General features: G+C 39.0%; 1 protein-coding gene across 4 annotated transcripts in view; it reads right to left on the bottom strand.

Moving 5' to 3' along the window:
- INPP4B (inositol polyphosphate-4-phosphatase type II B) overlaps positions 1-24,622 on the bottom strand; it is an 894,316-nt gene that overhangs the window by 384,991 nt on the left and 484,703 nt on the right. The gene's annotated exons all lie outside the window — the stretch shown is intronic.

The raw sequence follows: 24,622 nt of genomic DNA, 5'->3' as shown, positions 1-24,622 counted from the left end.
TGTAAGTCAAAAGGCATATGATCTAGGCATGCAAAGAAACAAAATGCTCAAAGTACTCAAGTGATTGCTCAAATATAAGTTTGTACCAACTCTTATGGTATCAGAGAAAATAATGACATAAATAAATGAAAAAAGGCATCAAGCAGTGCTTCCCAAAGAAGCTGCCCAGGAAATACGAGGCAGATGAGTGTAAGAGGAGAATTGGTGAAAATGTGTCTATACAGGAACAGAGGTGATGGGATGCCCAGTAATCCAAGAATAATAAGTCTTTGGACTTACTATTCTTACATTTTATTTGATAGTTCAAACTATCTTATTCAATACAGGACTCCCAGGATGTGCAGAAGAATAAAGGAAAACACTCGCTGAGATAATACACCTGGTCACTTCCAGCAGAAACGTGTGTGCCAGGTTAAAGAGTCTGGATGCTTCTCACAGGTTTCTCATAGAGAGGAGGAGGAGGAAGGGCCAACAGGAAGGGAGGGAGGGAGGAAAGAAAGGAAAAAGGGAGAAAGATAGGGAACGCTGGAATCTGTCAGCTCCTCTGAAGTATCCAGGGGTGATTCTTGTTCAAGGATACCTAGCTCCTGGTACTAAGTATTGTCTGGACTCTTGGGGTTCTGATTTCCCCTCTTGTTAGCAAACAGATTTTTCCCAAGAAACAACAAAATTTATGAGAACTTCATCTTATGTCCTAAAAATAGGGCTTTCACCTCCAGTATTTCCAGGACAAACAAATTCCTGATAGATCAGTTAATGTTTCCTAGGCCTGGCTTAGGCCACATGGCTACGAAACTTTTGACAGGTCATACTCATATGCCAATACAAATAAATACTTTGATTACATAGACAATATTAGCTTTTGTAGACAATATTGCAGCTTATATCCATTTTCTTATTCATGCCTCCCCAAATGAGAAAAACTTGACACCCGGCGTTAACTGTTCAAGGTCTTCACAGACATTCAGTACTCACATCCAAATCTGTTTATCCCCAATCTCCATGCTCCAGATATAAATAAATGCCTTCATAGTAGTCAATTATCAGCCTGGGACAATGTTGCACTGAAAAATCACCTACTCTCATGAAATACATCAACCTCTGCACAATGAGTCCCCACAGAGTTACTGCAGAGTTCTAAATGTCTTTTGAATTTTCCTAAAAAATATATCACCTTGATAAAAGTAGTTCAGAGTTTGACTAGATACCCAAGCCTTATGTTTACAGAATACAATACTGTACACTGAATAAAGTCAAGTTTTAAAGTCGAGATTTAAAAACAACAGCAAAACAGGCAGCGAATATCACTTGGAATTGGTTCTGCAATGGAAAAGGGCAGAGAGGCTTGTCAGGGTTTCAATGACAGGCAGTTTTCCCTTCCCAAATCCTTGTTTTGTTTTCAGTCAGTCTTCTGACAATTGGTAGGGATGTGTATCTCTGACTAGGCTGCCAGACACATTCTAAAGAACAAATAAGTAGGCTGATGACATCCTGTTCATCCCTACCATCAGCAAAAGTGTTTCCTCTCCCGGAAGGCACTTTAGCTCCACCTTCCCATATTGGAAGTGAATACCTGAACATCTTTACTTGCTATCACCATAAACAGTATCTCACAAGATGGCTTAAGTCAATTTTACTAATACCTTGATCTCAGCCCTGATACCAAGGACTTACCCTCTGGATCCACCTACAAGTAAATAAATAAATACAAGGGCATGCAGGGCACTTCTCTCCTTGAAATATAGAGCAGTTTAAATGGAATCATTTCTTTTCTTTGCCAGAACAGGCAAATAGCTGCAGGCTCTCACAATTGCTATTTTGAAACTCTGACTCTACACAATGCAGTATAGTGGAAAGAACGATGATTGAAGAGCCAAGACCTGTACGTGTCATAAATTCTACTCTTGCATCTATATTGAATAGATGGGTGCCCTTTTATAAAGCAGAAAGTGTTTGAGAAGATGAATAGAGTAACAACGTTTGACCTTTTAAGGTGCTGAAACCCTAAGACCATAAATCTCGAACACTTAGTGAAAAATCTATTTTAGTGAAATTGCTAGAATTTCTCCCTTTGAGACCTAAACTATACAAGGAAAAATACTTCTGTGGTAAAATATAATAGGTATCTAGACAATAAGTATTATTTACCATGCTATTTCTGGTCATTTAAAACATAGTGATTAAGTAGACCACAGACTCTGGAACTAAATGCCCTGGTTTATATCTGGACAGTTCTACTTAAGAGCTTTATACCCCTCTGTGTCTTATTTTTTTTCTTCTGGAAAATGATGCTCATACTCAGTATCTATCTTTCAGTATTTGGTAAAGCTTAAATGAGTAAATAGGGGAAGCCTAGAGAACAGAGCATTATACAGAGTGGTACTTGTTAAGGTATTGTTATTATGGTAAGGATGATGATGACTGCACATACAAAACAGAAATAAAATATTCCTGCATGTTCACTCACATGTCTTTAAAGAGAAAAATGTAGAGTCATGTAAGAAATACTAGGTTTTATCACATACCCAGATGAGACTCTTTCTGCAGTTATTAAAGCAAACTAACAAAAAACAACTTTTTTCAAAGTTAATTGTAGAGGTGAAATACAAAAAAGTATTATCACCACCAGCACTATCACCAGCACCATCATGATAACCACCATCACCATCACTAACACACCACCACCATCATCGTCACCAACACTGCCACCATCACCACCACCACCATCACCATCATCTTCACCAAACCAATACCACCATCACCACCACCACCACCACCATCATCACCACCATCATCACCACCACCACCACCATCACCACCACCACCACCATCATCTTCACCAACACCAATACCACCATCATCACCACCATCATCATCATCACCACCATTATCATCATCACCAACACCAACACCATCACCATCATCTTCACCAACACCAACACCAATACCACCATCACCACCACCATCACCACCACCACCACCACCATCATCACCACCACCACCACCATCACCACCACCACCACCATCATCTTCACCAACACCAATACCACCATCATCACCACCACCATCATCATCACCACCATTATCATCATCACCAACACCAACACCATCACCATCATCTTCACCAACACCAACACCAATACCACCATCACCACCACCACCACCATCACCATCATCATCATCACCAACACTTCCACCACCACCATCACCACCACCACCACCACCATCATCTTCACCAACACCAACACCACCATCATCACCACCACCATCACCACCATCATCATCATCACCAACACTTCCACCACCACCATCACCACCACCACCACCATCACCATCATCATCATCTTCACCACCATTATCATCATCACCAACACCAACACCATCACCATCATCTTCACCAACACCAACACCACCATCACCACCACCACCATCATCATCATCACCAACACTTCCACCACCACCACCACCACCACCATCACCATCATCTTCACCAACACCAATACCACCATCATCACCACCACCACCACCACCACCACCACCACCACCATCATTTTCACCACCATTATCATCATCACCAACACCAACACCATCACCATCAACTTCACCAACACCAACACCAATACCACCATCACCACCACCACCACCATCACCATCATCTTCACCAACACCAATACCACCATCATCACCACCACCATCATCACCACCACCACCACCATCACCATCATCTTCACCAACACCAATACCACCACCATCACCACCACCACCACCATCACCATCATCTTCACCAACACCAATACCATCATCATCACCAACACTGCCACCACCATCATCGTCACCACCACCACCACCACCATCATCAACACCAACACCAAAACCACCATCATCACCAATACCAATACCACCACCACCACCCTCATCACCAACACCAACACCACCACCACCATCACCCCCACCACCATCACCGTCTCCATCACACTGAGAACCCCAGCAGTAGAAGCTAGCCTGCACTGAGCAGCTTCTACATGCCAGGTGCTACACCAGAAAATCTACACCAGTCATCACATTTCGTCCTTACAACCACTCAGTGTAATATTTACTCCTATAATCATTTCATTGCCAAATGAACTGAGGCCAAGAAAGATTAAGTTACTGGCCCCTGCTCACACATTCAGTAAATGTCAAAACCCGGAAATAAACCCTGGTTCAGAGGGGCACAGTTCACCATCTAAGCCATCATCTTGGAGACTAACATTCCAAACAAAAATACATTTTTCAAGCTAACATTTTCCTTGTAACTTTTTTTCCCAATGATCTGGATTTCTTTGTAAAATCATTTTGGTAAACATTTTGGAAGATGTAGAATAAAGAAGAATATCCCTCAAAAGAGAGGAGGGTGTTCTGTCTTGCACTATTTTTGAGATACTCTGGGAAAAGAGCATATAAGCCATCACTGAATGTAATTTCATATATATTCTTTCTAATCATATATGATTTTCTTTTATCATAAATATTTTGTAATCCTGGAACTTGCCAAACTAGTTAAATGCATTTTCATTGAGAAATGATTAGGCAACACTCATCATATTTTCTTTAAGGAAGTTCTATAACTGGTGAATTTCACATAACACAATTTCCTTCCCACCAGAATCTCCAAACACATCATAAAAATAATCGTCATTTCCTCTTGTTACCCAAATGAGATAGGTTCAAGCCAAGTATTTCATTATTTCTCATTTGGTAAACTGATCCAAGAAAAAGATTGTAACATAAATATTGCTGCAGAAGAAACTTTATAATTAAATAACAATAATAACAAACCAGGAATTTCTAGTAAAAGCAAGAAATTTCTAGCTCACTGTCTTGGACTCCTATTTCCCACAACCCCAGAATTCCTGGGCATACCTATAAATTACTTAGGTGGCCCAGATCTTCTTTACAAATGTGTTCAAACTTACCCCAAACTAAAACCTTTTTGTGTGTTCATTCACATTTCTCTCCTCTTCTTTTTGATATCCAGTCTTTACAACCTTAGCACCTCACTTATTCATGATCCCTTGGATTCCAACTATTTTCTGAAAGGTTAGTAACTTCCCAATCACAAAATCCAGTGGTCTTTTCTCACCTTTCTTGGTATGTCTGAGAACTGGGCAACACTGACCTTCATCTTTATATTAAAACTTTCCCCTAATTTGATTTTCAGGGCACTACACTATCTGGTTCCCTTCATTTTTGTTTGTTTGTTTGTTTTTCCTATCTTTTTTATTCACCACAAAGAGTGGGTTAGAACCTGAGGATGCAAAGATAACCCAGATGGTATCCCTTCTAAGAGTTCACAGTCTAAAGGAGAGCTAGACTTTACACAGAGGATTATGGGGTTAAGTGATAAGTCTTACATCACAGCAGTGATTCCCAAAGTATGACCAGTGCACCACCAGTATCAGCAGTACCTGGAAACATGTAAGAAATTCAACTTTTTGGTTCCCAGCCCAAACCTACCATAGCAGAAAATCTAAGGTACTGATTTTAAAAAAATGATAATAATGTGAGGAAAAAACACAAGCTATATCATAACTCTTGAGAGTCCCTTGGACTGCAAGGAGATCCAACCAGTCCATTCTAAAGGAGATCAATCCTCGGTGTTGGAAGGACTGATGCTAAAGCTGAAACTCCAATACTTTGGCCACCTCATGCGACAAGTTGACTCACTAAAAAAGACTCTGATGCTAGGAAGGATTGGGGGTGGGACGAGATGGGGACGACAGAGAATGAGATGGCTGGATGGCATCACCGACTCGATGGACATGAGTTTGAGTGAACTCCAGGAGTTGGTGATGGACAGGGAGGCCTGGAGTGCTGTGATTCATGGGGTCGCAAAGAGTCAGACATGACTGAGCGACTGAACTGAACTGATATCATAACTATTTGTAAGTAGACAATTCAATAGTGTTAATTATATTTACATTGTTGTAAAACAGATCTCCAAACATTTTTTGTCTCACAAAACTGAAACTCTATACTCATTAAATGACAACTTCCCTTTTCCCCTCTCCCCAGCCCCTGATAAGCACCATCCTACTTTGTTTCCACAAATTTAACTACTTTAGATATCTCATATACATGATGTCATACAGTATTTGTCTTTTTGCGAGTGGCTTATTTCATTTAGCACAGTCAACAAGGCACATCTGGTTGTGACATGTGACAGGATTTCCTTTTTTCAAGACTGCATCATATTCTATTGACTGTATATGTGTATATATTTTATCCATTCAACAACGGACAGAAATTTGGGTTGCTTTTACCTCTTGGTTTTGTGAATAGTGTTGCTTTGAACATGGGCATGCAGATATCTCTGAGTTCCTGGTTTCAATGTTTTGGAATATACCTAATATACCTAAATTTAATATACCTAATATGCCTAATGTTTTAGGCATATACTCAGAAGTGGGACTGCTGGATTACATGGTAATTCTATTTTTAATTTTTTGAAGGACCTCTATTCTGTTTCCAGTAGCATTTGCACCACTTTGCATTTCTACTGACAGTGCATGAAGGTTCCAGCCCCTCTATATCCTAGCTTGTTATTTTCCGGTGTTTTGGACAGTAGCCATCTTAATGGATGTGAGGTTGTTCCTTATCTTCACTAAAAGCTAGTCATCTCTTATTCACCGGAAGTCATGGTTTCCAACTGTTGGACTTTGATTATTTTCTCCTATTTCTCTTTTTCTTGAGTCTTTCATTTTCAAAAATCACTTCTGTAAAGGTGTCTTCCAAACCTTTGTTCCAAGTACTGTGGTTACTTCCTAATGCAAAAGTCATTTCCAACCTGCTTCTTTTTTGTACATTCAAATAAAGAAAGTTTAAAAGAACAGATACTTGTTTTATCAACTACCGTTGCTACTACTGGGTGACTATGGGTCACAGTTCTACCAATGAGACACAAGAAAAAAGGACAAATTTCCTTTTCTGAGGAGAGAGATTAGAATAATACTCCCTTTCTCCCTTTCTATTTTGCTATGTGAGAAAAATAGAAAATAATTTTTTAAGAGACGGTTAGGTGTTTCTAAACAATACGAATCTTGTCACCTTCCACTAATTCTGTGCACCTATTTCCAAATGATTACTTAAATATTTCTACATGGATATCTCATTTGCATGTGAAACTTATAACAAAAATCATATAAAGAATCCTGTGCATTTGTTATATTTTTATGCTTTTTTGATATAGCCAACATTTTACAGACTAACTGCATTTATGTGAATTAATAAATACTGATATGACTAAACAGTGCAGAGCAAATAATCTCTAGGAACTTGAAATTGGAGGAAACAGCATTAAGATACACAATTTTCTTCATTTGACTATTTTTATCATTACATTGTCAGCAGCGTGGAATAAGCTCTCATGCTCACTTGGCAACCTGGCTTAGCTCCTCTTGGATGCCTGTTCATTGACACTGAAGCCTCACATGCTATCACTCAGCTAACTTGAGACAGGTACCGAATAACACTAACACAGTTACAGCTACTACCGGGCAACCTAAGGTAGGCTTATCCAAACTGAAATGAACAGCAGAAAGGTCATCACTGCTTTTAGCACCAGGAGTCAGTTTCACTGACCCTAGAGAAAAATGCATTAGCTAAGATAGTCTAGATACTGACAGATCCTTCAAAATGTAAATTCTCCTTCTTCCCTTTCCTGGAGGTCAATGTAAAGAGGAAGTTCTTAACCACATTTACAAGGGTGGTTACCTTCAGCAGCAGATTGATTGAAAGTCATCATCAACTTCAAATTATTCATAGAGTTAGGAAACTTACTGTTCCTGCAAAATCTCCCACAGTCCAACAGATTCAATATCAGAAGACTGAAATTTTGGCTGACATCTCAATATGACCTTGAGCAAATTGTTTAAAATTACTTTCCAGTTCTCAGACACAACCAGGTCTCTCAAATGTTCAACTGTAATACTACATGTACAAATTCTTTGTAATTATTAAATTTTATAGCATTTATTTGTTCTTTATGTTCTGTGATGCCCCAGTTACAATCAGCACTGCTGTAAAAGGTGAAATAATTTGTATGGCTATAGGGTAAGATAACCCTGTCCTTTCATCTGCCATCCAAAAACATTTGTACTCTGGTTTGATATTTAATTAATTAATCACACGTAAGTCTTTTCTTCTGTTTTACCTTTGGTGTTTCTGGGAGTCTAAATGGTTAAGCTATTTTCCTTGCAGAAGAAAACACACACAAAAAAATTAGTTTCTTTTCATAACTTTTAGGTGGCTATGGTCTCAGAAGTTCCTTCAGACAATCTCATCTAGTTAAGCATTCATGAATTTCATGAGGTCAGACTAGAGAAGAAACATCCTGCTTCTTCTGCTTAACAAATGTTTTGAGACAGAAAGCAAATTGTAAGGAAAGTAGAAAATAACTCTCTTCTCCACTTTAACTTTCTGCTATATCCAAGGTCAAGAATCCTATAAAAGCCTTTCATTTGGGGCAGTTCGAATGATGTCTTAAAAATCAAACTGGATGATGACTCAGAGTTGTACGACTGAAAAAGAGGTACAAGGTGATTCATTGGTCAGCCCATCTGGCATAAGTGTGATTTGAAAAGTGAATCTTATAAGAAGAAGAGTTTGGGGTTTTTTTCTCATTCTTTCTCAAGTGTGGTTTTAGAAGACAGACCCATAGATGCAAGGTCCTTTGAAACCCAAGACAGAAGATGAGAGTCAAGTATCAAAATGAGTCTCATAATGAAAAACGTGGGCATGTTCCTACATTGTGTTTTGCTGTTTTTCTCCATTTTTGGAAAGAAATACTCAGGAAGTGAATATTGGAATATCAGAATATAGAGTACTGGGTTAATAACATACTCAAATAAGAACAGAGAAAACTGGTTCTTATTCATTGCTGTTCTTGTTTCAAACTGAAACAGCTCTGGTGTAACAGCACAGGCCCAGCACCTAGCCACACATCATCTCAAGAGAACACGGAGGAGATACCCAGACTGATCAATTTATGGAAACGGGGTCAATCTCGAGTAGTCTGACACCAGAAAAGCAGTAACCCTTCTCTGGAAAATATACTGCTGTCACTTGGGAAAGAATGCCCTGAGTGCAAGAATAATATCTGTCATAAACAATGAAGACACCTTCATTTCTATTACATTTTTAGTTTCTAAACACAATTGCACTCATCTCACACGCTAGTAAAGTCATGCTCAAAATTCTCCAAGCCAGGCTTCAGCAATATGTGAACCGTGAACTTCCAGATGTTCAAGCAGGTTTTAGAATAGGCAGAGGAACCAGAGATCAAATTGCCAACATCCTCTGGATCATGGAGAAAGCAAGAGAGTTCCAGAAGAGCATCTATTTCTGCTTCATTGACTATGCCAAAGCCTTTGACTATGTGGCTCACAATAAACTGTGGAACATTCTGAAAGAGATGGGAATACCAGACCACCTGACCTGCCTCTTGAGAAACCTGTATGCAGGTCAGGAAGCAACAGTCAGAACTGTACATGGAACAACAGACTGGTTCCAAATAGGAAAAGGAGTGCGTCAAGGCTGTATATTGTCACCTTGCTTATTTAACTTCTATGCAGAGTACATCATGAGGAACGCTGGGCTGGAAGAAGAACAAGCTGGAATCAAGATTGCTGGAAGAAATATCAATAATCTCAGATATGCAGATGACACTACCCTTATGGCAGAAAGTGAAGAGGAACTCAAAGGCCTCTTGTTGAAAATGAAAGAGGAGAGTGAAAAGGTTGGCTTGAAGCTCAACATTCAGAAAACAAAGATCATGGCATCTGGTCCCATCACTTCATGGGAAATAGATGGAAAAACAGTGGAAACAGTGTCAGACTTTATTTTTTTGGGCTCCAAAATCACTGCAGATGCTGATTGCAGCCATGAAATTAAAAGATGCTTACTCCTTGGAAGGAAAGTTATGACCAACCTTGATAATACATTAAAAAGCAGAGACATTACTTTGCCAACCAAGGTCCGTCTAGTAAGGCAATGGTTTTTCCCGTGGTCATGTATGGATGTGAGAGTTGGACTGTGAAGAAGGCTGATCGCCGAAGAATTGATGCTTTTGAACTGTGGTGTTGGAGAAGACTCTTGAGAGTCCCTTGTACCGCAAGGAGATCCAACCAGTCCATTCTAAGGGAGATCGATCCTGGGTGTTCATTGGAGGGACTGATGCTGAAGCTGAAACTGCAATACTTTGGCCACCTCATGCGACGAGTTGACTCACTGGAAAAGACTCTGATGCTGGGAAAGGTTGGGGGCGGGAGAAGAAGGGGACGACCGAGAATGAGATGGCTGGATGGCATCACCGACTCTGTGGACATGAGTTTGAGTGAACTCCGGGAGTTGGTGATGGACAGGGAGGCCTGGCGTGCTGTGATTCATGGGGTCGCGGAGAGTCGGACACGACTGAGCGACTGAACTGAACTGAAAGCACATTTACATGCGTCAGCCTTTTTTCCTTCCAGCAGTAGATAGAACAGGGTCTGGGGCTTCCCTGGTGGTTCAGATGGTAAAGAACCTCCCTTCAATGTGGGAGACCTGGGTTTGATCCCTGAATGGCAAAGACCCCCAAGAGAAGGGAATGGTTACCCAGTCCAGTATTCTTGCCCTGGAGAATTCCTTGGACAGAAGAGCCTGATGGGCTATAGTCCATGTATTACAGTCTCTACTTCAGAGCTGGAGAAACTGAGATTCCAAGAAGATAATCTGCCCAAAGCCACACAACTAAATAGATGATCTGAGATTAGAGCATCTGATTCTAAATTGAGGTTCTCTGTTCTCAATGCAGTATCATGATTGGGTAGGGATACCTGAAGAGACAGGGAGTTGTATCCTTGACCCCAAGTTTGAAAATGTCCTTGCTACATTTGTTTCTGATACTATGTGAACCTGGTTTTTCCCAGAAACCATGTTCTTGCATTGTTGGTGTGCTTTTCAAATGGCTTTTACAGTCTCATAATAATTCATCTCCAGTTTGGTATCGTCTTTTCTCAGATACTTGTTTAGGTTACAAGTTCAAAGTCGAAGATGCTAATACCAAGGGTAAGCAACTACTACATGTGTGTGCTGGGAAAGCAGAATGGAGAAGCCAATAAGCAGAATTTGAAAGACATGCTTCTGCCTTTGAGCCTACACTAACTGAAAAGTTCTCTTTACAGATAGAAGAAAATTATCTGAATATTAACACTACCTTAAGCATATTTTTTGGCCTTGCTTGGGACCAAGTGAATTTGATTCTGGAATTTAAAGTTTGAAGTCTTAACCTAATGTACACATACATACAAATCTGTGTCTATTACTTTATGTACATACTCATGTTTAAAACATATGTATAGATTTGAATACACAAGCACACAACCAGAGTTTCTAAAATGAGCCCTCAGTTTCTCTGTTACTCAGAGGCCAGAGAAAGCCACTATGCACCTTCAATATGCCTCAATTGAAACTCAGGAATGAAAAGCAAACATTGTAGCCATAACACATGCTCCAAACTCCTTGAGTGGGAGAAGGCAGGGTGAGGTGGATGAGCTCTTGTTTACATTTAAATCCTATCCGATAAAGATTTTCTTGAGAAACTGCTTTCCCATATTCCAACATGCTAAGATGACCATCAGTGACCTTTTCAAAAAAAATTAAAATGGCAGTTTAAAAATAAAATCAGTATATCATTTAAAAGTTTAAATATCCTTAGGATTAAACCAATGCAGAGGGTGCAGGTTCGATCCCTGGTCAGGAAACTTAAGATTCCACATGCCTCGTGGTCAAAAAAAAACCCACAAACACACACACACACAAATGAGACAGAATCAATAATGTAACAAATTTGATTTTTGATAAAGACTTTTAACATGGTCCACATTAAAAAAAAAAAAAACTATATCCAAGTTTATGCGAAATACCAGTGTCTCTGAACTCACACTGAATTTCTTAGGACAGCTGCCCTCTCGGTGTTAAGCTCAAGAAATTACATCTTAGAAGATGGACTGACTTATTGCCATGAAACCTGAGTCACTCATCTAATGGCAATTTCAGAAGAAAATCTATGTGATGCAGAACCAGCTGTCCTTTAACTTTTTTCAGAATGGGGCCTCACCTTCTGCTTTGGTATATACTCATAATTTTTCTCCATATGTTTAAAAATACTTTTCACCTGAATTTAAATACCGGCTGGAAACTAGTTGTAATGATCATTCCATTCAAATAACTCCAAAGAAAGCCTAAGTTTCTTTAGAATTTCCCTTTGTTCCCGCTGTGCCGCGTATATAAACTTAAGGTAATTAAAAGCTATTCTGAGCTGAAGCAGACTAACCGTTTAAAACACCAGATTCTGCTCCTTTCTAACAAGGAGAAATGTTTTGGCAACATATCACATTTCAGGTTTGCAAAAGCAAGCAGGAATGGGAAGCCGGTGCAAGACATGTGTCCTCAGGGCCCATGTTGGGCTGTTCAGGGATCAGCCCCATCAGAGAGAATGTTCCCTAAGCTTCCACCTGCCCCTCAGCTGTGCCAAGAAGGCTGCTGCATGAACAATACAAAGCTGGCCAGCCAGGCGCTCACAGCATAAGTCACTGGACAAATGGTAACAACACACAACTGCCTGAAAACGATCAGAATGAGATCAGTATCTCAGAGGGAAATAAAGGCAAGCAGAAATAAACTCTCTCTCAGTTTAGGGTGCAAATTAGGCTCACAAATCCCAGTGGCCAGTTATTAGATCATTTGACGGGCATTAGCAGGTAAAATAAATAAATAAGTAAATAAATAGATGGATGGACGGACAGACAAATAAAGAAGTGTTCCTAGATCTGCTTGGAAGCATGATTTCACTTTCCAGGTTGCTGACTACAAGGGCATAAGAAGATGGAGCTCCCACTTGCCATCTCAGGTCCTTGAGTGCCCTACAAGTTCCCCTAGTTATTTCAGGGAGTTCCCAGAACCTCATCAAGTAATGCAAATGATGGTCCTCTTCTTCCTCTTCTGCTCTGATTGGCCTGATGAGGTTTTCAGCTGCTGCCTTCATTCCCTACAGATGGTCCCCCTGACAACAGGTCCCTCCGGTCCTCTATCTCCCCCAGCACCCGCCAGCATTCCTCTAGGTGGCCACTTGTTCCTGGCAGTTTCCTCCCATGCAGGCTACTGGCAGCCCTCCTGTTTTGAAATTTCAGGATGCAAAAGTGACATTTCTCTGAGAACAATGTATTCTGCATGGAAGTAATACACATGACACTTACCTTTTAAAACTACATTCATTCTGTTTCATTAAAATAAGGAAGTCTTTCAGAAAATCCATTAGCGGTGCTGTTTGATTATACTATTATTTTATTTCACACTCTCCTGTTTCTTTTCTTTTTCTCTCATTATCTAATTGTCTCCCATATTCCACCCACTGGATTTATCCTCTTATATTTTTCTACATACTCTTATCCTCTTATATTTTTCTATATACTCATGACATTCATTTACAGTTATATATTGCTTAACTATAAACACAATATATATACATATATAAAGGCATTTTCTATTATTCATTTTCAAAAAATGGAATTCTATTACACACCATTTTCTGCATCTTGCTTTTCCCAAGTATGCAATGCCTCATGGATCTCCTTCCTAGTCTGCTTTTAGAGATCTAAGAAACTAATCATTTTTTTCCCTAAGGCTTCATAATATCCCTAGTTTGGACACAGCAGAATTTATTCACACTTTCTCTCTTATTTTTCACTATTGTCAGCAATGTTCAAACATTCTTCATATATCCTTAAGCACTGGAAGTTTTGTATCTCTAAGGGTGAGAGCTAAGAGCAAAATTGCTAAATCAAAGTGGACATTAACCTTTCATTTGCATAGATGCTGGCAGATTATTTTTAGGCTGTAAAATTTTGCATTCAATTAACACTGTAGAAAGGGCACTGTTCCCACACCCTTCCAGCAATGGTCTTTAAAATTTTTGTCAGTTTATAAGCAAAGACTGATGATCACACTGCTCCTTTGATTTTGTGTACAGGACAACAGAATACTTTTTTCTGTTTCGTGGTCATGTGGATTTATTTTTCTAAGGGCCACCTCTTCAAATAACTTGGCTCAAATTTTTGACCCTACTTCTAAACTTGGAAGAACTCTCTAAATCTCACAAGGATTACTACTCCACTAATCTCAGCATTCCATTAGGGAACACAGGGTGGATTATCCTTTGTGATCAACATGAATATAGTTGCCCGACTTGGGGAAGAGAATGGGAAAAAGCCTTAACTAACCATTTTGACTTCAACTGGAAAAAAAGCAAATTAATCCCAGTTTGGGTTTTTATTTTCTTTTTCAGGCTGAGTTCAACAACGTTTCCATAACTCACACATCTGAAGACAGCCAATGGTGAAAATACTGAAATGACAGTTTTGCTGGTCTGGATGTGGCTATTTCACCCTTCTATGGACCCCAAACCGTTGTAAGAAGCTCGTTTTGATTCATGAGTAAACTCATTTTCTTATTTTATTGTCAAAGGGTCAGGTTTCTCCATGCAAACAACATTTTCTACTGGAAAGTGAAGAGGTATTGATGAATATCTTTTTTTCTATTGTCAGAATTAAAAAAAAAAAACACCCCAAATCGCTGAACAGATGATACAGAACAAGTACCATGCCCATGCAGAGGATAGTGGCACCAAGAAAGAACTGGAATATTAGAGAAAAGGAAAAACCTGTAAAGAGGAGCACAGAATGGAATGCACCTGGCATGTAAACTACAAAGAGGGCACTAAAGACAGAGGTAGAAATGCAGATATTCAGAGAGCAGCCTAAACGCAGATGGGAAGAAGTTAAACAAGCAGCACTTCTGCTTCTGGTTAAGATGCAAAAAGTTGCAAGATCGTCACTCCCATTGTTACACTGAGAAGAAGTCAGATAAGTCACTAAATCAGAGCTTTTATTAAATGCAACAGAAAACCGAGGATATAAATAAACCAAAATGAAATGAAATCCAGATGACGAGGGACCTTTCATAGAGAAAGTCACGTCCAGGTCTGGTGGCACCGTTAGCTGAGTGGCAGGAAAAAGAAGATCTTTCATAGAAACCAGCTGAACTTGTCATGAACTTTTAATGAGCCCACGTGACCTGGTGTGAGAAATCGGAATTCCTAAGAGCCCTAGCCACAGCCTGCGTCTCACCCATCCACCTACTTTCCCCATGGGACGTATAATGGAGGAGGGCGTTCCGATGAAGGACCGAGGAAAGAGCGCAGAGAGAGGGACTTCCCTGGCGGCCCAGTGATTAAGACTTTGCATCCCAGCGCAGGGGATGCAGGTTCAATTCCTGGTCAGGGGGCTACGATCCAACATGTCTCGCAGCCAAAGAGCCAAAACATAAGACAGAAGGAATACTGTAACAAATTCAATAAAGATTTTAAAGATGGTCCACATCAAAAAATCTTTAAAAAGATAAAAGAGAGAGATTCACTGCTAGAGTGCACAGAACTTTCTCCAAGGCAAGGGTGGGTTCCCCCACGTACTAGAATGAAGCTTGGAAAAGAAGTAGAACAGTGAATTAAAGAAAAAAAAATTGCTCCAGGAATCTAAGATTGGTTTAACATACAAAAGTTAAGTATTTCACTACACTAACAGAATAAGAAAAACATTTCAGCATCTCAACACACACACCAAAAGAAAAAAATAATTGACTCAATCCAATACATTCATGATAAAAACACACAGAAAATTATAGATAGAAGAGAAATTCCACAATCTGACAAAAAGGCATCTGTGAATAAACTACAGTTAAGATCACAGTTAATGGTGATTTATTAAACACTTTCTTGCCTGGAGAATTCATTGGACAGGGGAGGCTGGAGTGCGACAGCCCATGGGGTGGCAAAGAGTCAGACGCAACTGAGCGACTAACAGTTTAAGACAATATCATACTTAATGGTGATTTATTAAACACTTTCCCCTTAAGTTCGGGAACAAAACCAGGATTTCCACTGTTACCACCGTGTCTTAACTAGTTAGCGCAACAGAGAAAGATAAAATGTACAATGACTGGAAAGGGAAACATCAGTCTTTCATTATTCACAGATAACATGACTGTGTGCTTTACAAAACTCTACAGAATCCATGAAAAAAATCCTTTAGAATATGTGAATTTCACAAGGCTGCAGCCTTGGATACAAAGTCAATATATAGGAATGATTATATCTCCACCTATTAGCAAATGACAGTTAATCATAAAAAGTCATAAACCTAGAAATAAGTCTAAAAATATTATGTCTTGTATACTGAGCACAAATATATTGCTGATACAAGTTTAAAGTCCTAAATAGATGGAATGATATCTATACCATAGTTATAGATCAATAGACTCAATATTTTTAAGATGTCCATTTCTCCCCTGCTTCCCTGTTGGCTCAGACTGTAAAGAATTTGCCTGTAATGCAGGAGACCTGGGTTCAATCCCTGGGTTGGGAAGATCCCCGGAGAAGGAAATGGCAACCCACTCCAATATATTTGCCAGGAGAATCCTATGGACAGAGAAGCCTGGCAGGCCACAGTCCATGGGGTCACAAAGAGTCGAACATGACTGAGTGACTAATATTTTTCCATTTCTCCAAATTGATCTACATATTCAATACAATTCAAATCAAAATCTCAAAAGGTGTTTTAATATAACTGACAAGCTGTAATAAAATTTACATGGAAAGATAAAAGGTTTTCGAATTGACAAAAACAACAACCTCAATAAAAACAAGCTGGTAATGATAAAGAATTTAAATTACCAGATTTCAGGCAGGCCTTACTATGAAGCAACAATAATCATGTCATTGGCACACAGCTAGACAAACAGATCAATGGAACAGAACAGAGCATCCAGAAACAGAACCACATATATTAGTAGACACTGCCTTTCCAGTCAAGGCACCAACTAAATTCAGTGGAGAAAAAAGCATCTTTAATAAATGATGCTGAAATAACTAGATATCTACACAGGAGAAAATATCTAATCCTTACCTTATTCCTATTTATTGCAAAAAATAATTTGAGATGAAGCTTAAACCTATTATAAATGTAAAGGCTAGAACTATAAAATATTTTGGAGGAAAACACTGGAGAATAGTCTCCTGGCCTGAGGTTAGGGAGATTTCTGAGGGCAGGACACTTACTATAAGTAAAAATATTGAAAAAGCAGACTTAATCGGGACTTTAAATTTCTGATGAAAAAATACATCAAGGAAATTATTTAGGCCGGACAAAGACTAACAAAAAAACTGTAACACATATTCAACAAAAACACCGTATCCACCAAATATGAAGAATTTTAAAAATCAACAATAAAAAGAAAACCAATTTTTTTTTTTTTACATAGGCAAAAGACTTGAACAGAAACTTCGTGCTTTTTAAAAAAAAGAAGAGTGTCCAATGAGCACAGGAAAAGGTGCTCAGCATAATTAGTCATCAGGAAAATGAAAATTAAGGCCACAATGAGCCACCACTTCATTCCACTATAAAGTTAAAAGAAAAAGATTGACAGCACCATTGTTGGTAGAGTAACTAGAACTCTCAAGCATTACTAAGAGTAGGAGAATGAAGTTGCAAATAATTCTGAAAAGTAGTTTCTAGAGAAGTTAAACATGTACCTGACCCACAAGATAACTATTATGCTCCTCAGTATTTACCTCTAAATATAAAAGCCCAATTTCATGCAAATAGTTGCACCCAAATGTTCATCATCACTGTTATTAGAAAGCTGGAAGCAAATAAATGTTTATCAATATGAGACTGAATAAATTGTGGCATATCACTACAATAGAATATCATTCAGTTATCAAGTCACCGAGGAACATGAATGAATCTCAAAAACACGCCGAACAAAAAACACCAGATACAAGAGATCACACACTATGTGATTTCATTCACAAACATTTTAACACGCAAAACAAATCTAGGTTGGTAGATATGGAAAAGTGATTGCCTCAGGATCAGGGAGGTGGTGGTAACTAACTGCAGGACACAAGGGAAGCCTGTGGAATGAGTTTTACATCTTGAGTAAAGGCCACATGGTCACGTGCATTGTCAAACTCAGCGAACTGAATGCTTAAGGTCTGTCCACTTCATTATGTGTAAATTACACTTCAGTGAAATATAAATATGCTCTTTGTAAATATAAACCACTTATCAACAGGTAGAAAGGAAGAAAAAGTATTTATTAATGATGGCAACATGTTGGAACGCTTCCTTTCATAAGGAATACATAACTCCTCTTGTGAACTCTGCCAAACTTAAAGAGAATCTGCCTTCCAAAGAGGGGGTGCAGGTTCAATCTCTGGTCGGGGAGTGAAGATCCCACATGCCACGGGGCAATTGAGTCTGTGCTGCAACTACTGAGCCTGGGTGCCACAAACAAGACCCAACATAGCCAAAAGTAAATTAATTAATAATTATTTTAAATCACTAAAAAAAAGCAAAACATAAAGGTGAGTATTCCGAAAGGCCAACGCTGAGTGAATGGAGAGGTTGAGAAGACCACATAGCATTCATAAAAGAGAAGGAGAAAACAAGGCCAGGGTGACAAAAGCAAAAGTTGGGACACAGATCTAGGCATTTCAAAACAAGCAATGCAGCTATTTCTTTTTTTTCATGAACAGTAACTTGTCACTCCATTAAAAGTTTTCCAGACATCTGCAGCTAGTTATACATACTTAAAGTGCTTAAAATGTTTGGATATAAGCTTTTAATCCTGTATTTGAATACTGACTTTTTTCTCAATCAAATTTTAGGCTCCAAAATGAAGGATGCTTCTAAAGTTATCAGTTGAAGAAAAAAATATCATACTGTGGGAGTGAAAAATGGGAGAAATCCTATCAACGATGTATGTATGTTCCATAGTATGGCATGGAATCATCTACATCTTTGACTTGACCTACTTATATTTTCAGAATCCCAATCTCTTCACTTCTAAAATGGACATAACGATACTTCCCTCAAAGAAGTTTTATGGAGCTTAAGAAAGAAGCTAAAAATTACACATCAGTTCAGTTCAGTTCAGTTCAGTCGCTCAGTCATGTCCGACTCTCCGTGACCCCATGAATCACAGCATGCCAGGCCTCCCTGTCCATCACCAACTCCCGGAGTTCACTCAAACTCATGTCCACAGAGTCGGTGATGCCATCCAGCCATCTCATTCTCGGTCGTCCCCTTCTCCTCCCACCCCCAACCTTTCCCAGCATCAGAGTCTTTTCCAGTGAGTCAACTCGTCGCATGAGGTGGCCAAAATATTGCAGTTTCAGCTTTAGCATCATAGCACTTGGTATGTACTTCGTGTACAATAATCTTAATTTCTTCTTTCTTATCCAGTGTGCCAAATCTTCCAGGTAGAGAAGGACAGCCACAAACTTTATCTCAATAAGTACAATTAGACACAAAACTTTCAAGAAGCCAATGAAGAAAATCAAGCCAAGTCAAAGTATATTAAATAGAAAATGGTTTTATTTTCCATTGAAAAACACAAAAACTGAACTGGATAATTCTGCCTAGGGAAGTGTACTAGAACTAAACTTATTTGTACACATAACACACAAAATACAATAAATCAATACCCAATCTAGATATGGTCAATTTTTTTGAAAGGTACAATTTGAAAGGTACAAATAGGGAGTTTTCAGTGAGAGGCAATAAAAAATGTCTTAGGACACAGGTCCTCACCTGAGACGTGTTCAGTGTCTACTGAACATGGGACTCTGTCCTACAAGCTAAACATCTAGCAATCTGGAGAGACAGCAAACATTTAGTAACTCTAGAGCAAAAGGAGTGAAGTCAATGGACCCTCCTGCAAAATACATTAGCAGTTTAAATTTCTAGCATAGACAAAAACAGTTTTGTGACCTAATCAGGTGTTTATAGATAGATGGAGGTCCTCAGCTGGGTATTAAAAGAACCTTGTTCAGTACTTTCCAAAACACTGTGTTGCTTGGGAGAAAGGGGAAAGAGAGAAAAGTTTAATGGTGATATCCTTTTCATTCATAAATTTCTTCTTCCTCTGAGTTTTGCTGTAACATATGAAAGACCCAGATTCCCAGCTTGATTCCCTAGGGCTGAACACTGTAAATGATGTGCTAAAAACACTTTTGTCTGTCTTGTTTCAGTTTGCAGACTGCTAAAATAGAGCATACAACCAGTATATATCCAGAAGACATCAACTTCACTGTTACAATTTAGGCTCTCATACTTTAGCCATGGGCTTCATTTTCAATCTTTAAGAGTGTTAGTGGCTAAATCGTGTCTGATTCTTTTGGGACCCCATGGACTGTAGCCCGCCAGGCTCCTCTGTCTACAGGATCTCCCAGGCAAGACTCCTGGAGTGGGTTGTCATTTTCTTCTCCAGGGGATCTTCCCAACCCAGGGATTAAACCCACGTCTGCTGCACTGACAGGCAGATTTTTTTTTTTTTTTTTTTTACTGCTAAGCCACCAAGGAAGCCCTGGATACTTTCCTTATGGTAGGGCAAATATCAAAAAGGTGACTCTAATCCTAATAATGAACCCATGTCCCCCCTTCCCTGCCCCCCTACCTGCCAAGCATTATCCATCCATCTGCTGCAGAGGGAGACTGATTGCTATGAATGGGAAGGATGAAGAATATGGTAGAAGAAAACAAGAGTCATTATGAATTAACAGACTTTTCTCATTCTTTACAATGACTGATTGCATTTCTGCTGAAGCTACTGTGAAAGACAATCTTATGTTCAAAGAACCTAACAAGACCAAGTAGTTGTTAATTATAACTACTTGGTCTCGTTAGGATAATAGCCACATCAAGGGCACAGATAAAATATCATTATCTCTTTAAAAACTTCTAATAGTAATATGTATGTAAACAAACATGAGATTGCAAAGTAACAAATCTATTTGACTGGTTAATTCCAAGCAATAATGAATTCAATAGAAAAAGACAAGAAATTTAGTCAGCTGACTCAATTAATTGATATTCAGCAAGTAAAGAATATCTCATTGTCCTGTCCTAATATGATGAATGGTTTACTGGGATCAAAAATTTAAACCAACTTTTTAATACCTGCACATTATTTGTTGATTTTCCAAAATACATAAATGTTCATAATCTCATTTCATAACCTTAAAAGTAATATGATCTTAAAATATTTAGGGTTGTAAGTGCCCCTAATCTAAACCGTACTTTAAATTCACTTGCTCCCTTTTCCAATTCTGTATTTACTTCCATAAAAAAATAAAAGAACAGCAACAGAAACTTAAATAAGAAAAAGGGCCCCAGCTATTAAAAAGATGAAATAATGTCATCTGCAGCAACATGGATGGACCTAGATGCTATCATACTGAGTGAATTCAGACAGAGAAAGACAAATATCATATGATATCATTTAAATGCGGAATCTAAAAAAAAAAAGTACAAATGAACTTTTCTTTTTACAAAACAGAAATAGAGACACAGATATGGAAAATAAACTTAAGTTATGGAGGAGAAGGGTGGAGGGATAAGTTGGGAGATTGAGATTGACATATATACACTACTATGTATAAAACAGATAATAAAGACCCACTGTACAACACAAGCGGAGAAGGCAATGGCAAGCCACTCCAGTACTATTGCCTAGAAAATCCCATGGATGGAGGAGCCTGGTTGGCTGTACTCTGTGGGGTCGCTAAGGGTCAGACACGACTGAGTGACTTCACTTTCACTTTTCACTTTCACACATTGGAGAAGGAAATGGCAACCCACTCCAGTGTTCTTGCCTGGAGAATCCCAGGGATGGGGGAGCCTGGTGGGCTTCCATCTATGGGGTCACACAGAGTCGGACACGACTGAAGTGACTTACCAGCAGCAGCAGTACAACACAAGAACTCTACTCAATTCTCTATAACGGCCTATACAGGGAAAGAAAACAAACTAAAAGAGTGGAGGTATATATAACAGATTCACTTTGTTGTATAGTAGAAACTAACATTTTGTATCAACTATGCGTGCATGCTAAGTCACTTGGATCATGTCCAACTCTTTGCAACCCTATGGATGGTAGCCTGCCAGGGTCCTCAATCCACGCGATTTTCCAGGCAAGAATACTGGAGTGGGTTGCCATGCCCTCCTTCAGGAGATCTCCCAGGTATCAAACCAGCATCTCTTATGTCTTCTACATTGGCAGGTGGGTTTTACCACTATACTCCAATTTAAAAAAAAAAGGAAGAAAGGTGCCAGGATAAAGACTACACATACATGGAGAATATTAGCATATTAATGAACCATGTTTCTATTTACACTTCCATCACTAGAACTAATTGTTAGTTATTTTAAGGAAGAAGTTATGCTTTAATTAACAGCATTTCATAAATGAAAGCTGGTTGCATTTCTTAAGTATGTTCAAATTTCACAAGTCTTATTTAACAGCAGGGATTCCAGTTCATTCAATACTTTTATGTGATAACACCTCTAGATGAAGGAAGAAAATCTTTAAAAGACCCTAATTAATAGGTTTCCAGAATAAAAGCCAAAAAAAAGCATACTTAATGAGTAACCTAATTATCTATCCCTAGAGCATTGACATACATAACATTTTAAAGGAGGCAGATTGAACGGGAGAGAAACACCTTTGGTATTTAACATTTCTAACTCTGCTGTTCTGAGGACTTAACCAACCCAAGAGCTCAATATTTTCATCTCTGTAGCATAGTGTTTCCATACCTCTGACCCTTCCATATTCTTCATCCTGTCTACACCTTGGGACTTTGGGAGCACTAAATTTGATCATGTGCTCGGAAAAAAACATAAAATCCCAGAGTTTCTGCTTTACTTTCCCCGTCACCCTGATCACTTCCCTGCTTATTACTTCTCTGCACAATTGTGCCACCTCCTCCTACTTTTCATTTGAACCGTATCTCCCTTTTCCCCAATTTTATGCTTTTGTTCCATTTCCCTCTCTCCTTGGCAGAAGACAAAAAAAGAATTTCATGCTGTAGGCTTTGTGTGTAATCTTTGGCCCAGCTCTCCCAATCACAGTCTACTCCTTTTCCATGTCCCTTCAAAAATCAAGGAAAGGGCATAGAAAGGGAAAAGAAAAGAACAAAACTTCAAAGCAAAACCTTTTTAATTGCCAGCTTTAACCCCAATGTTCATCTCTTAACATATTTTTATCTTTCCCTTTTGATCATACATAATAAATGTAGGATTACTTAGAAAAACACAGTAGTAAATGGGATAAAACTTTGGTTAATATTCTTTTATTTGATCTTTACTATTTATGAGAGACATGAGACAGCAGCCAAAACAATAACTACAGCAATCAAGCTTGCAATTACTGCTCTGTAGCTGCTGTTCTTCTACATATTTTACATATATTAACTTATTTAATCTCTACAACACTTCTCCCCCAGGTAAACAGATATGAGGTTCAACTCTCCCAGAGTCACAAAGCTAGTGAGCAGAACGGGAACCAGACAGGCTGCCTTGACAACTCTACCTGACCGCCATCACTGTTTCTTTACCATGCATGTGCTGTGCATTTCATTGGGCATTTCTTCTGCATATTTAAAGACATGAACTTTTCTGGGTCTAAGATGAGTAGAAATGCCTTCAAGACAGAATTTTTTTCTCTATTACATATCCCCACCATCTACCTATGCTATATATCTTGTGGTAAAGAATGAAAAGGAAAGAAAGACTCACGAGCAAGACAAAAATGCTTCGGGAGGGCAGAAATGAAAGCTGCACTTCCCCTCATGCAGTTATGAGTGACTCTCCAAGCCCAGCAGCTTCAAGCAGAATTCTCCCAGAACCTACTGGTCTACCTGCCTTCAAAGTGTTTCCTGACTTACATTTCATTGTGGATCATCAATACCCCACAGCTCCCTACTTCCAAGCATTGAAAACAGACAATCATTCTCATGGGAAAGATTTAAAGAAGAGGGCTCCCGTTAAACCATCCCCTTCCTAATACTTACCGATAGCATTCTCTCCTGTCCTGAAATTTTCAGAGTGACCTCGGGTGACAGTGCCTGGATACCTAATGGTCTCACTTGAACCCACTGATTCAGGAGGAGGAAAATTCAGACCCTGTAGGAAAACTAAAGAACCTAGAACAAAAGACCATCAGGACCTGACATGACCTTCCTATAACGAGGCCAATTCTGCCTAGTGCTGACAGTTACTTCCTCATCTGTTTGCTTTGGTGCCACGAACATGAGAAGAATAGAGGGAGTTAGGGTTATACGTAAAAGAATAAATTGTGAAAGCAGAACACTATCAATCTCATTTTAGAATAATGACAATATTAGAAAGTTCTGATGTATTATTTAATCTCTTCCATTTGCTTTTTGCCCACAATGTTATGTCTTCAACAACACTTAAAGCAGCAACAGCAAAATATAAACTAACACATGAAGCCAGCCTCCCTGAAAAAGAAGAAAAAACTGTTCTGAAAGCTTTTGCTCCTAACCAATTGCCAGTGTGGCAGGAAGCCAAAAATCCCAGCAAACCATAAACATAAGACAAGCATAAACACAGCACAAAGCACCTCTTTGAAAAATGCCAGTTACATCACAAATCCGACAGTTTGGAAAAGCCTATTTCTTTTC

Source organism: Moschus berezovskii, chromosome 19 (assembly GCF_049115385.1).
Source record: "Moschus berezovskii isolate FMDL1 chromosome 19, NW_MosBer_1.0, whole genome shotgun sequence".
In the NCBI taxonomy this organism is placed as follows: domain Eukaryota; kingdom Metazoa; phylum Chordata; class Mammalia; order Artiodactyla; family Moschidae; genus Moschus; species Moschus berezovskii.
The sequence above is the reverse complement of the archived record's forward strand: the minus strand, read 5'-3'. Positions and strand labels throughout refer to the sequence as shown.